This window comes from Cibotium barometz, chromosome 8 (genome assembly GCF_041138505.1).
Source record: "Cibotium barometz isolate CiBa-2024 chromosome 8, ASM4113850v1, whole genome shotgun sequence".
In the NCBI taxonomy this organism is placed as follows: Eukaryota; Viridiplantae; Streptophyta; class Polypodiopsida; order Cyatheales; family Cibotiaceae; genus Cibotium; species Cibotium barometz.
The window spans coordinates 56,070,747-56,081,044 of record NC_141053.1 but is presented as its reverse complement, the minus strand read 5'-3'; positions in this window follow the sequence as shown (position 1 = coordinate 56,081,044).

Sequence of the window (10,298 nt, the reverse complement as noted above, 5' to 3'; positions counted from 1 at the left end):
TACAAGCCATCATGGGTAGAATAGGCAAAAACGTCTGTATATAGCCGAAAACGTGCCATCTTTAGAAACGCATTGCTTTTCCACATTTTTAGTATGCATGGACTCTAAATATGTAAAAGTACTCTAAATATGACCTATCACCTAAATTCGAATTTCTATTTTTGGAGAAACTTATCTCTTAATAGAACTATTCTTGTCTTCTTATTTCTTTTAGGATTTTTGGAGCTAATATTTTTATTCTAACACTTTCCTAATGTTTCTAGCCTTATTGTCTCACTCTTCTCTAAGTGCACTCTCTTTACTGAAATCTATATTAAAAGAGACACATACATACATGGCTTGGGAGGGACCTTACACAGGTTCCATGTTCTCAGTGGGATGCGCATTCAAAGGATCATGTTAGCTATGGTGTTTCACTTACAGCTTCTACTCTATTAGACTCTGGAGCACTGCTTGTGACGGCATCCACAAGAGGTAACAATCCTAGCCACTCTACAAATGTCTAGTTTCTATTACTTTGTTTCATAATGTCCCTTGCATTGAATAGGAGACACTATTGGCTGGGTGGAGCGATACTATCGTGTCTCTGACTTGGAGATATGGAGGAGAATTCTTGTGATGCATCCCTCCCCATATGGCTATTACGAGAGCTCAAGACTACACACCAAGGTAATTTCTTTACCCTCGGCCACTTTTTTGCATTGTCAACTTTGCATGATTGGAAAATGTTTACAATGTCTTCTTGTGTCCTTTGTAGTATTGTACCTCCATGATATTCGTTGCACAGAGGCATGGGATGGTTGCAGCTTCATTTTGCCAAGAGAGCGTGCCTCACTTTGAGGCTTTGGGCATGAAGCCCAAGGATTCTATAGTCTATCACCACTTGCCATCCCGATGTGTGGGCCAGGTCACCTATGGGGGAGGAGTTACATGGTGTGATGGACCGTACCATGCCCTTTGTAGCATGCTTCATGGAGATGATTTCTCCACCATATGGTATATGCTTGGAGCTCGGTTGTGGGACAACCCCACTTTTTTGGGCATGCCTACGTACAGGCCACGTTTGTGCAACTGTTGATAGGGATGAGCATATCATGTCTACCTTTGTGATCCCTATCATTAGGGCAAAAAACATTTAAAAAGTGGTCGCATTTTAATCACTTGTAGCGAATTTGGATTAAGCTTTGGACCAATAAGAATGTGACATTCAACCACAAATATGAGATTGGGTTTCATATCTACTTTTCACTAACTTCACTAATTTTGGATATTTTAGTGGGTTATCACTACTTTAATGTAATACGGGGCGGCTATTTCTAGGGGTTCTAACTTCAAGGGCCTACCCCCACATACCAAATGTCAATACTTCAAAAATAATACGGGGCGGCTATTTCTAGGGGTTCTAACTTCAAGGGCCTACCCCAACATACCAAATGTCAATACTTCAAAAATAAAATACCAAATGTCAATACTTCAAAAATCAAATTTTAAAATTTAGGTTCCCCCCAAAATGAGTGGTACATTTGAGTAAATGCATTTTAAAATCCCTAGTATACCACCATTGCACCTCTTTCTCATCATCTTTGTGCATTATCCTCTCCTCTATTCATCATCAAACAATGTCAAGACAATAGTCCAACTTGAGTCGTAATCCTAATGCCATCTTATCATGCATTATTCACATCAAACAATGTCAAGACAATAGTCCAACTTGAGTCGTAATCCTAATGCCATCTTATCATGCATTATTCACAATGTTAATGATGATCAAGGTGTGTTGAAAGGAATTAACTTCAAGCTAAACGATTAGGTGACTATGCAACCATCATGCAAAGATCCTCACATGATAAAAAGGCAAAGAAGAGGCTTACTACAATACCAATGGATGGGATGTATCTTTGAATTCAAAGTAGCTAAATATGGGTGGAAGAAGGTAAAAGTGCAACACATGTACAAGAGAAGAGACATGTACATGTATCCTTCTACTCTGACATCTACATTGCAAGCTCATCGTAAGATTTTTTATAAATTGATTTATGTTCTATATGATTCTCAAGATGGGTAGAAGGCAAAGATGCATGTGTACACAAGAAGAGGCTTGCAATTCCATCATTTGCATTGTAAGATCATTGTATGGTTTTTTATAAGTCAAGTTATGTTATTTATGACTCTAAGGATGATTTACATGTGTTGTATATGTGATAGATGTTTATCCATCAACAAGCATTGAGTGGAAACCTGTGGAGTCATTCACCAAGACTTTTGAAGCTATACATGCTAATCTTGGAAAAGTATTATTTTTTTATCAACCATCTTCTTTTTTCATTAAGAAGCAGATATTTTTATACACTACTAAGTATATTGTCCCTGAAGACCTAGGCTACCACACCTCTAAGAGGGAACTCAATGCATTCACCTTAAGGATGAGCAATAGATCACAACTATCATAAGGCACTTTTACCAATGCTTCGAGCTTGAGTCCCTTGAGGCCTCCAAGCTCACTTGTTAAACTTCAACCTCCAAGCTCCACCTCCACGCTATCACTGTAGAGTCGCTCGCACCGTCACATAAGGCAATCTCTCTCTCTCTCTCTCTCTCTCTCTCTCTCTCTCTCTCACACACACACACACACACACACACACACACACACACACACACACACACACTCTTCCACACAAGCATGAATCGCACAAGCATAGAAGAGGAATAATGCTAGAATGCTCTCTCTCTCTCTCAATCTCTCTCAAGACAAGGGAGAGCTCTCTATAACAAAAAGGGGATTGTGTCTTTTCATTATGAGAAAATGCCTTACATACATTTGGCCCTTATTTACACTTGGGCAGCCAAAACTTACTTACTAGGCCTTGGGTGGCCAATATCTCATAATGTATAACTTTTATAGTGCCGGTTCATGACACTTATTAATGTATAACTTTTATAGTGCCGGTTCATGACACTTTTAAAGTGCCGGTTCATGACACTTATTAATGTCCTCAATTAGAGGATCATGTTTGTCAATCCAAAATAGGATTAACATCCCCCCTTCCTCACGTAGATTCTGTCCACAGAACCTGTTACCGAGATCTAAAGACTTGGTCACCGAACTCATGTCGGTAGAAATTTCTTCTGGATTGGAGCTTTTCGAGTATGCGTCGGAATGCTGAGTGGAATCTCCAAAATCTTGTATCCACCATGTCTTTGAATGTTATATGCATATAGCTTGGAAGACATCGCAGTCGGTGGTAGTAAAGCATGATGCCCCTATCGGATGGCCCTTAGTTCATGTCGAACTTCAGTTGTTCTGCTTCATACCCATCGTAGGGCTCCTTGGGTAGCACCACCACTAATTTTAAAAATCTGACGCTAGCCACAATTGCTGGGTCTGGAAATCTGCGCCATGCCCATATCCATGTAAGCATTTGCTATCTTTGCTCATGTATGTTTGTAAATGTTGCTGGTATGAAAATTGGGAAGTTGTAGCAAACATGTGGGTCGCGCCTTTTGGCTTCTTGAAATTCTAGCAATGTCCATCTTCTTTTAACTAGCGTGTATAAAGGATCCACCCGCTGTGTTGGTGGCACGCCCATATAGACCTAGCTGTATTTCGAAATTTCCAGGTACTCCTTCCACCAGTCTGGTTGTATCCCAAAGTCTTCCAATTTGGGTTGCCCTTCATCGGTGACTATGGTGGCATAGCCGCCTCTTGTGTGCACAGGGTGTGCTTTCCTCCACCTTCGGAAGGAGTAGAGCTGATCATGAATGTAACGATCCATATTTCCAGTAAATCAGCTAACTGGGGGTTTGCTAGCTTTGTGTGCTTTGCCACATTTGCCCATAATGTGCCCTCTCTAGCCAAAGGAATTAATTCTTCTAAGTCAGGGCGTGGAGCTTGGAGAGGGTATGGCACATTGTGCTGTTTTGTTGGGGTGATGTCTGAGTAAGCTTCTGGCATGATTCGTCTAGTTGGCTCAAATGGAATTATCTACTGAGGACCTTGAACTTTAACTTTGGCTTCAAAAGAGGGTTGCTAGCATGAATGAAACCCTTGTACTCTGCACCTAATAAAGATTCCAAAATGGTGTCATCAGTGAATGCCTCAATATTATCTTGTGGGATAGGATGTCGTACCTCTTGAGAGTGTTGTTGTGGAGATGGGTGAGGTGCCAGTATCTCCTCAGGGACGAGAGGGTTAGTGGGAAAATCTATCTCTGGAGGATTAAAGGTTGAGAACATGCAGTCATCTTGAGATGTGTTAGTAGGTGGCGTGTTAGGATAGGGGTTAAGTAGCTTACTAGCGACATTAGAATAGACATGGTAAGTTGATTTTGAAGATGAAGAAGAGGATTCTTCTTGACCCTTACCTGTGCTAGGGGGTGGGTGGCTAGGCTTATGAGACTTAATAAATTCTTATAAGTCCAGAATCTCTTCGGAATTGATAGTGGGATATTCAATGTGGGTAGCATTAAAATTATATTATACATTTGTTAGCATGGCTTCTAAGTGCTTGTAGATATTAGAGTAGAAATTTAGAATGCCAAAAGGATGATATAAAGTGGACTCGCATAAATTTAGATGCTAGTGAGTGTTATATACTTCTAGCCACCCATGACTTATAATCCATCGGTAACTATGTGCTACTACCTCATAGTTGGTGGGTGTCTCAGGAATGTCATCTAGGACAAATAGGTCTAAGTTTTTGACACTATTGTCCAAAATTTCTAAATTTTGGAGGACGTGACACCAACTATGAAGGCACTATAGGATGTAAAGGGTAGAAGAAGATGTCTTATGGATTAGTTAATACTAAATCTCTCCACAAAACTCCCATTATTATGGTAGGGTGAGCATATCTTTCAGTATTTTGTTAGGGTTAGTTCTCCTAGGCCTATATCTTCAAATAAATTTATGTCATACTGAAGTAGAGAGAGTGTTAGTGTAGACAAAAACAAGGTAAGAGTTTGAGGAGGGGCCCGAGGAGTTACTAGAGTTGACCCAACTCGGAGGCACGCTCAAGGAGGAGGCGGAGATCATCATTAGACTCTGGTCGCTGACTTCTATCTTGGACCGCCAGCCAATGCCCTAACTCTTGTAGCAGGCAGGAGTCAGTGTTGCTAAGGAGGCTTGAAATTACCGTTTCTCGAACCATCCTTGTAGCATCTAATTCCTTGAATCTACTAGTTGTGTCCTCTTGGGCCTCCCTAGCTGTTGCTTCTCTTTCCTAAGCTTTGGTGATTTGTTGGAGCCTTTGGGCAGTTAGCCTCTGAATGTCGTGTAGTTTTGTTGTGTAAGCTGTGCCATTGCCTCTTGGTGTGCCAACTCTTTTCTTTGTACTTCAGCCTGGCTTGCACTTATTGTGTCGTTAAGTGTTCTAAACTTTTCTGCATGGGCCTTGTTTGTTTGTTCCCTCTCGTGTTGTAAATTAGTTATCCTTTCCTCCGTTGCCTTTAGTTGTGTTGTTAGTTGCTAGATTTGGCATTATAAATCTTCTTCTTTGGCCCCGGCATTGGTTTGGAGTGCATAAAGTGCAATGAGCTCATTTGTGTGGGTGACCTCTTTCTGAAGCTGCTCCTTAGCTTGTTCTAATTTTGCATTGACGTCTACATTTTCCTTGATTCTTTGCATAATTGTTTGGCTGAGGACCATGTTATTGCACTCCATGGCTTTATACCTGTGCTCTTGCTCCTCCGTGGCCTTCCAGCTCTTCATGATTACATCCTTATGGGGGTAGCTTCAGCTGCTGCCAAGTTGTCTTTTAATTTTTGCACTTGTGTGCATGCATCATTAACTTGTTTCTAGAGGGCGACATTATGATCGTGGAGCATGTGCATTGTGAGGAGGTGGCACCACCAGACCTTTTGTTCTTGCTCCCAAATTGCACTTGTGCTTGCTCTTCTTCTTCTCCTAGCCCAATCTGTGGTTGGTTGAGCAGCTCATCTAGTCCTTCCATGGTCTTGCAAGAATTGTTGATAGTCTATGTTCTGCAAGGAGGCCAGGTGCGGTATTCTTACTTCATCTTCCAACCACCTTCTCTTGCTTGGATTGGATGGCTCTGGACTTCGTTGTTTTTTTCTTGCGTCAATTGGGACCTAGTTTCTTGTATTATTTTTGGAACTGTGGCAGCCTCAATGCCTTGTCTTTCCTCAGCTTGTATTGGTGCTTCTTGTTCGGGTGTTGTCTCTATTGGCGTGTCTACCAGAGTTGATTCTTTGAGGGGAGATAGATCTGTAAATATTAGTTGAGCCGAGCTTGTCGAAGGAGTAACTTGTGGTAGGGGCTCCTGTGTGTGGCTTGGGTCTTTGGCAATGCCTCTTGGTATGTTCGAATTTCCTAGGCTACTTTCGCTTCTAATCTTTGTGACTCAGCAGCTATATATGGAATTACTCCCCTCATCTTCTTATATGTCTTCTTCCTTCGCCCCTTCTTGATTTCCTTATGATTGCCTGGGTCTCCATCAAGATAGCATGCCCCTCTTGCATATCTTTAGTTGTTAATTTGGGTTGTTTTGGCAGCAGTGCCAACTGCAAGTGCTCCTCTGGTTCGAGCTCTAGGCGAGGCCTTTTTGCTACATGATTTAGAACTTGTGTGTGAGTAGGTACGGGTTACAGATTTTGGATTGGTGGGCCTTTAAGTAGTTCTCCATCTCTTTATGGATATAGTAGCCCACTCTTCTTCTTTCTCCTCACATACTTTTGCAATCTTGTTCAAGGTGACCTTGTTATGGATATAGTAGCCTAGTCTTCTTCTTTCTCCTCACATACTTTTGCAATCCTGTTCAAGGTGACCTTGTTATATTTGTCCACGGGCTTCACCTGCATCATCAAGGACATGGCCCTGCAAGATTTTTACATAGCCTCATCCTGTATGTTTTCGTAACTCGGCCCCTTTTGAGTTGTAAGAACTTTTCTTGAGCATTGCATCTAGAGGCATTTTGTCGATGGCATGTGCGTGGACCTTGACTGTGTGGGCAGAAGTTGCAAAGCATCCTGTGTATGAGCTCTTATGTTGTAAGATTCCTCCCTCTAGCTTTTGAGGTGTACATGTGTAAGAACCTCCCCTTATGATCTTATAACTATTCCCTTCTTTGAAATAAAAGAAAGATCCTGTTTTGGCCTAGAGAGAGAAATTATCTAGAGGGAGGTAATCCAAAATTGAGATATTTTTGGATATAAAAATCCTCCTGGTGTCTGAAATGGTTTTCCCTGAAACAGAAATTCAAAAAGAACTTTCCAATGTGCAATTGGAATTAATTGAAAATAGGTATAAAGGACCTTAGCCTAAGGGTCTAGATTTTCAGATATTTTTGGATTATGGTCCAATTAAGGCTCCTATGGCCAATAGGATCAATCCAAGTGTGGGGAGGAGATAAATCCAATTTATAAAAGAAAAATACCCAAAAATGAGTAAATTCCCACATAAGATTAAGAGTTGACTGTCTGAGTAGTACAAGGTTTATTAGTAAAAAACTATGAGATATTACTAAAAAAATGAGATATTTTGGATATAATGATACATTTTTGACACCTTGGTAGGAGAAGGGGGCACTTCAAGAAGGCACCTATTTCACACATATGGTGGATTTATCTCTCCTCTCTCCTGGATCAAACCAAATCAAGAGAGCGAATCTAGGTCAAAATCTTGTCCAAATTCAGCCAAACTGAACCTGGAAAATTCTAGAACCTAGTTGGACCTGGTTAGAGGCCTCCCTAACTATAAATAGATCCTTAGCTTTTTCTAAAAAAAATCTGTGAACTATACCATGCCAGTATTATACTAAAATAATGATATTTTCTATTATCCTCTAAAAATCCTCTACAATTTGGAGAGATTTGAGCTGCTCTCTCTCTTCAACCTTCTTTGCAACTTTCAACATACTAACCAATTGATTGGTTGGGGGCCTCCCCAATGACTAAAGAATCAAGCAAAACAAGAGGTATTGAATGGTTCTTCAATGCAAATGAAGCTCTCTAATGAATTTTGGTGAGTTTACATTTATGCTTAAATTAGAATGCTTTTATGTTTATCTCTCTCTCTCTCCCCCAAAGAATGGCCATTCTTATGACCAATTCTCTATTCAACTAATGCTTCTCATAGAGAAATTCTCTATTCACAAATCAAACTCCAGGCTTGTGAAGCTAGAGGTTTAAGAAAATGGTTTTTATACTTATATGCTTGAAAAATATGATAATATTATGAGATAAATCCATAAATTGGATTTAAGACTAATAGATAGTTATACTATCATAATTACTTTACTATGTCTTATTCTTTTCATAAAATTTAAAAATTGCTGGTAATAGCAGCGGAGCTATGGTAAAATTTTTAAGAAAATTGATACATAATTCATTCTTATACATAACGTGAAAAGACAACTTCCTACCATATTCTAGGATTGAATATCCTAAGCTAAAAGAATGGTTTTGGTCACATTCAATGGAAAACTAATTTTTAAGTTTATGTGTAATTAAATAATTAAGAAAAGAGAAAATTATGGTAATTATATTTAAAAGATAAAAGAGAAATTCCTATGACATTTGGAATTCAATCATTTATATGGAAAAAGAGAAATTCCTAGTATATTGGAATTAATGGATATTTTATTTTATTTATTTTATCTATGAGAAATATTTAAATGATAAAAGAGGAATTCCTATGACATTTGAAATTCAATCATTTAGATGGGAAAAGAGAAATTCCTAGCATATTGAATTAATGGATATTTTATTTTAGATAAATTTATTTTATAAGAAATATTTGATGATAAAAGAGGAATTCCCATGATATTGGAATGCAAATAATCAAATACAAAAAGAGGAATTCCCATGATATTTGAGGTCCAAGAAATTAAATGAGAAAAAGAGAAATTTTTAGTATAATTCAATTTATGATTATTTATCAAAAGTGAAAATATGGGTAGAATTGATTTTTATAAATCCCATGAATTCTTTTATCAAAAGAGGAACATTGAATATAATTCAATTGAGGAATTGAGAAGGAATATGGAAATAGTCATCGAGAAAAAGAACCTATATCTAGGCCAAGCAATTGGCAGAAATTTAGAAAAAGTCTCATTATCGGTATCAAATTAGAAAAAGCTACTAAATGGGAATAGCATGTGAATGGATGTGATAAGATGTAAATGGGATGTGATAGGATGTGAATGGATGTGATAAGATGTAAATGGGACATGATAGGATGTGAATGGATGTGATAAGATGAAAATAAGGTGCGATAAGAGGTGAATGGGATGTGATAGGATGTGGTGTGATGAAATGAATGGGGATGAGATGAGAAGTAAATGGATGTGGATGTGTATGTGAAAGAATATGATGTAAATGGATATGGATGTGTATGTGAAAGAATGTGATGTAAATGGATGTGGATATGTATGTGAAAGAATGTGATATAAATGAATGTGGATGTGGATGTGAAAAGATGTGATGTGATGCAAATGGATGTGAATATGGATGTGGATGTGAAAGGCTGTGATGTGATGTAAATGGATGTGAATGTGGATGTGGATAAGATGTAATGTGATGTAAAGAGAAGTGGATGTGAATGTGATGTGGCAGATGAGATGTGATGTGATGAAAAGGTAAATGGATGTGAATGTGGATGTGGATAAGATGTAATGTGATGTAAAGGGAAGTGGATGTGATGTGATGTGGCAGATGTGATGTGATGAAAAGGGATGTGGATGTGAATGTAATGTGAATGTGGATGAGATGTGATGTGATGTGATGTAAAGAGATGTGAAATGATGTGAATATATGTGGATGTGATGTAAAGAGATGTGTAATGATGTGAATATATGTGGATGTGAAATGATGTGAATATATGTGGATGAGATGTGAAATGATGTGAATATATGTGGATGTGAATATATGTGGATGTGAAGTGATAGATGTGAATGTATGAATAGATGTGGGTAATGGGACATGTGAATGATTGGATGGATGTGTATGAATGAGATATGATGTGGATGTGATGTAATGTAATGTGGATAGAATGTATGTGATGGGATGGTGATGAGAATGAATGTGAGGGATATGAATGAATGTGATGTGATGGATGTAAATGGATGTGATGGAAGTGAATAAATGATATGGGATGTGAATGGATGAGATGTAATGTGATGTGAATCGGGATGTGAATGGATGAGATGTGATGTGAAATGGATGTGATGTAAATTGGGATAGGTATGAATGGATGATGTGTGATGTGAATGAATGTGATGTGATGTGATGTGAAACAGGATAGATGTGAATGAATGAGATGTGATGTGGATGGATGAGATGTGA